Source organism: Arachis stenosperma, chromosome 9, assembly GCF_014773155.1.
Source record: "Arachis stenosperma cultivar V10309 chromosome 9, arast.V10309.gnm1.PFL2, whole genome shotgun sequence".
Lineage (NCBI taxonomy): Eukaryota > Viridiplantae > Streptophyta > Magnoliopsida > Fabales > Fabaceae > Arachis > Arachis stenosperma.
The window spans coordinates 31,192,015-31,198,014 of record NC_080385.1 but is presented as its reverse complement, the minus strand read 5'-3'; positions in this window follow the sequence as shown (position 1 = coordinate 31,198,014).

Here is a 6,000-nt window from a genome sequence, read left to right as displayed (position 1 = left end):
CACGGCTATCCATCTGTCGGTTCTCGATCAGGCCGGAATAGAATCCAGTGATTCTTTTGCGTCTGTCACTAACGCCCCGCCTTCAAGAGTTTGAAGCACGTCACAGTCATTCAATCATTGAATCCTACTCAGAATACCACAGACAAGGTTAGACCTTCCGGATTCTCATGAATGCCGCCATCAGTTCTTGCCTATACCACGAAGACTCTGATCTCACGGAATGGCTGGCTCGTTTGTCAGGCGAGCACTCGGTTGTCAGGCGATCAATCATGCATCGTGTATCAGGAATCCAAGAGATATTCACCCAATCGAAGGTAGAACGGAGGTGGTTGTCAGTCACACGTTCATAGGTGAGAATGATGATGAGTGTCACGGATCATCACATTCATCAAGTTGAAGAACAAGTGATATCTTGGACAAAGAACAAGCGGAATTGAATAGAAGAACAATAGTAATTGCATTAATACTCGAGGTACAGCAGAGCTCCACACCTTAATCTATGGTGTGTAGAAACTCCACCGTTGAAAATACATAAGAACAAGGTCTAGGCATGGCCGAATGGCCAGCCTCCCAAAGAGGGTTCAATCATAAAAACATGATCAAAAGATCCTAAGATTGAAAGATGAAAAAAAAAATAGTAAAAGGGTCCTACTTATAGAAAACTAGTAGCCTAAGGTTTACAAAGATGAGTAAATGACATAAAAATCTACTTCCGGGCCCACTTGGTGTGTGCTTGGGCTGAGCAATGAAGCATTTTCGTGTAGAGACTCTTCTTGGAGTTAAACGCCAGCTTTTATGCCAGTTTGGGCGTTTAACTCCCATTTTGGTGCCAGTTCCGGCGTTTAACGCTGGGAAATCTGAAGGTGACTTTGAACGCCGGTTTGGGCCATCAAATCTTGGGCAAAGTATAGACTATCATATATTGCTGGAAAGCCCAGGATGTCTACTTTCCAACGCCGTTGAGAGCGCGCCAATTGGGTTTCTGTAGCTCCAGAAAATCCACTTCGAGTGCAGGGAGGTCAGAATCCAACAGCATCTGCAGTCCTTTTCAGTCTCTGAATCAGATTTTTGCTCAGGTCCCTCAATTTCAGCCAGAAAATACCTGAAATCACAGAAAAACACACAAACTCATAGTAAAGTCCAGAAAAGTAAATTTTAACTAAAAACTAATAAAAATATACTAAAAACTAAACCAAATATACTAAAAACATACTAAAAATAATGCCAAAAAGCGTACAAATTATCCGCTCATCAATAAGTCACATCCATTAAGTACCCAAATGATTGTAAGATCTTTAGATGTGAAAAAGGATCAATTCCGTCCTAAAGAAGAGAATGAAGATATCCTTGGTCCTGAAGTACCATATCTTAGTGCCATTGGAGCGCTAATGTATCTTGCTAATAATACGCGACCTGACATATCATTCGCGGTAAATTTACTAGCAAGGTATAGTTCCTCTCCAACCAGAAGACATTGGAGTGGAATCAAACAAATTTTTCGATATCTTCATGGAACGGTTGATATGGGATTGTTTTATCCCTATGGATCTAAGTCACAACTAGTTGGCTATGCAGATGCCGGATACCTGTCTGATCCACATAAAGGGAGATCTCAAACAGGATACCTATTCACATATGGCGGTTCAGCTATATCATGGAGGTCCACGAAACAGACGATAGCAGCAACCTCCTCTAATCATGCTGAAATACTGGCGATTCATGAAGCTAGTCGCGAGTGTTTTTGGCTGAGGAGTCTGATTCAATATATTCTGTCATCATGTGGACTGATTGATCATAAGATAGCTCCAACTGTCCTGTTTGAAGATAATACAACATGCATTGCTCAACTTAAGGGTGGATACATCAAAGGTGATAGAACAAAGCATATTTCTCCTAAATTCTTCTTCACTCATGATCTTCAAAATCAAGGGACGATTGATGTCCAACAGATCCGCTCAAGCGACAATCTGGCAGATTTATTTACAAAGTCACTCCCAAAATCCTCCTTTGAAAGATTGGTACATGAGATTGGGATGCGCCGATTTCGAGACATTAAATGATGTCGGCAAGAGGGGGAGACTGTACTCTTTTTTCCTTGGTCAGGTTTTTTTCCCATTGGGTTTTTCTTGACAAGGTTTTTAATGAGGCAGTCTCCATCACAAAGGATATTGTACTCTTTTTCCTTCACTAAGGTTTTTCCCACAGGGTTTTCCTTTAGTAAGGTTTTAACGAGGCAATAATCCTAAATGGACATTCAAGGGGGAGTGTTACGATAAGAATGAATGTCCATCAAGTTAACATTGGGCTGTGCAATATTAAATATATGCGGTGCTTTGTTTCCCCATGGTAGACTTTATATTAATGAAGTTTGAAAAGGTGAATGTTGGACAAGTATAAATAGGGCATGGGTTTGTGATTATACGTACACAACAATAACAACAGAACAAAATACCATTCTTCCTTCCTTTTCATACAAATAAATCAATCATCTTTTATGTTGCAATCAACTACCCTTCTCCTTATATTACTATTACAATTCTTTCTCTTCTTTTATTTTATAAGTATTTTAAATTCTATTTTCTATTACTCTTTACATATAATATTAATAGCAATATTAACCATCTTTATTATATTGAGATAGTATCAAATGCAAATCTCTCTCTCTTTATTTTTAATACTTTTTCTTATCTTTGTATATATATACACAATACAACATATAATATTATATATATATATAATAATTATTGAGCTAATTATATTAATAATAGAATCTTCTATTTATACATCTTTATTTGATATATCCTTTATTTTACAACATTACAAACAATTAAGCCAGTTATTGAAAGCCAGCAATCCAAGGGGCAGCGAACCTCTTATAGCTGCTCATTTATGTCATTTAAATGTCTAATTTAGAGGATTTTAGAGTCTTTTAAAAAGTTGCTAAACGAGAAAATTAATATGAAAACCTTTTGTTTATTGGAACAGCCATGTTCCATAAAAATACTTGGAACACCTGATAATTTTCCATTAGTATAATATTTTACTCTCATTTCAAGAGCGAGAGCACTCACAAGTCACAACAATATTTCCTTCTTCCTCTCACGCTCTCTGTTTCTTTACCATGCATGAGTCCATGACAAATATTAATAATGGAATAAGATTAAATTTTTTTTATATATAAATAAAATAAATACATAAAACATCTCAAATACGTACAGTGACTCCAAGAAGAATAAAATATGAAAAAAATTAAATACATTGATCTTAGGTGCAGACTAGTATAGGAAATTGAGCATACTTTGGAGGCACAGCAACCAAAATGTGTATAAAATTAATTTGGAGCTAGCATCTTAGATATCAGAAATTTAAATACCTACATTTAAAATTGATATAATTTGTTACGATTTAGTTTGTATAAGCTTGTTTTTATATTTTTATTTAATCCAATCTTAGTCAAATAATTTAAAATTTTAAAATTATAAAATTTATAATTTAAAAATTAGATAGATATAATTTAAATTAATTATTTAATTTAATAAAAATAAACGTACTCATATTTTATATCAGTGTTGTAAAAATTGGATCGGACCAATCAATTTAACTAAAAAATGGGTAAATTGAACCCTCAACCAATCTAGTGATATAATCGTTTAAAGAATAAAACTGGTGAGAACCGTTTAAGACCAACGAGAACCTGTCAAAACAAAAAAAATTGGTCCAACTGAATCACTCTAAAAAAATTCTAAAATTATTGAAAATATGGTTTAAAGTGAAATCTCTTTTATTATTATATATTCTCTTTATCACTAAACTCTATTATTCCTTGTTATTTTAAATTAATTATTAATTATATATTAAAAATATACAAAAATTTTATTAATATTATTTTAATTTTATACTCACTTATATTTAAACTAATTATATTTTTATTATTCATAATTATTAATATAAATATTATTAAACATATATAAATAAAAATATCAAATATTTTTATTAATTACAATATTATTATTCTTTTTCAGATTATATGATATTTATTAAATATTATCTTTCAATAAAAATAATATAATAAATATAAACTAATTAGTTAGTTATTGAAATAAAAATAATTACTTTAGTATGAAAATAAAATTAAAAAAATTTATTATTAAAAAATAATAAAATTTTATATACTTATTTAATGATAACTAGATTATAATTTGTTGATAATAATTTGTTGAAACTTGATTGTTTTTAAAATATTAGTAAAGATATTTTCTTTTAATTTTAGACTTTTGACTATTTTATATTTTTTATTTACGTAGGATCGGTTCTATCGATTTAACCAGTAATTTATTGGTTGTATCAATAAAATAATAGTTTAACCAATTTGATCACCGACTTGATTCTTATAAATTTATGTTTTATATTAGTATAAAAAGTTGAATTAAATAGACCGTACTTATTTAAAATTATAAAAAATTAATTAAAAACATTAAATTATTAATTTTTTATAATCAAATAAATATAATTAATCATATGAATAATAAAATACTAAAAAGTTTAGATCAATTTAAATTTTATATTATAAGGCAAGCACGGACAATGCCAGGGACCTGGAAGTCTTACACCCCACCATGGTGGATGAACAATTTGAAGACGGACATACTGCATCTGAGTCCGAGCCAGAATCTCATAACGATGATCGAGCACTTGCGTTACCCCTACCACGAGAAAGAATAAGCGCCCCCCATGGGGAAGGAACATCAGAAAACCCCATCCACGATAAATTCACTCAGAAGTACACTCACCTGAGGCGGAGGAACCTCCTTATCCAACGGAGATATTAAGACTAATACATAGATATCACGGTCGATTGGAACAGGTCGAGCAGAAGGCTGAATGACACCGAGAAGCAGAAAGAGAATCAAAAGTAAGTACGCCGACGAAGAGAGCTGGAGGAAAACCTCTCAAAGTTAAAGGCCGATCTTAAAAATCGGAGCTATAGGACGGATCGGGAAGAAAGTCCTCTAGGAGGGGAGGATCCGTTCATTGAAGAGATCATGCGAGCCAGGGTTCCAGAAACTTTAAAACCCTCGACATGGATCTCTATGACGGAATAACCAACCCGAGACATCACCTTAAAAATTTTAAAGTCGGATGTATTTAGCTTATGCGTCTGATGTAACTCGTTGCAAAGCTTTCCTGACAACACTGACAAAAGCAACAATGAAGTGGTTTGACAACTTACCACCAAGGATGGTAACCTACTTTGATGACCTGGCAAGGAAGTTCCTTACCTGATTTTCAATACAGAAAGACAAAGTCAAGCATGCTCTAAGCCTGCTGGGGGTCAAACAAGGAGTTGGAGAAATCCTCCGTGATTATATGGAGAGATTCAACAAAGCTTGCTTAGAAATACAAAATTTACCTCCTGAAGCAATAATAATGGGTTTGGTTAATGACCTTAGGGTGGGGTCGTTCTCGCTCAATATCTAAACGACACCCGACTTCCTTTTGTGAAGTACAAGAGCAGGCAGAGAAGTATATTAACATGGAGGAGAATTTCCGACTTAGAGAACTAGCCCCAAGGCTAAACCTCCTTACCAAGCTTGAGATAAGGAAAATGAGGCTAAGAAAAAGGAGTACAACTTGGAAAAATCTCCAAGATACTATAACTACACCCCGCTCTGAGTTTCTCTTGTTGATGTTTACAGGGAGATCTGTCACACCAAAAAGCTTTCACCCGCTTGTCCCATCAAGCACCAAAAGGTTGGAAGTCAGTTAGAATATTACGAATACCACAAGCTATATGGACATTCTACTAATGACTGTTATGACTTAAAGAACTTCATAGAAAAGTTGGCCAGGGAAGGTTGGCTAGAAAGGTACTTGGCCGAGAAGTCGGACGACCCAAGAAAAAGAAAAAGAGATCATAATGACGAAGGACGACCGACCCCCACAAACTTCTAAGAGGCACATACTCATGCTAAATGGAGGATTTTTGCAGGAGGGAAAATT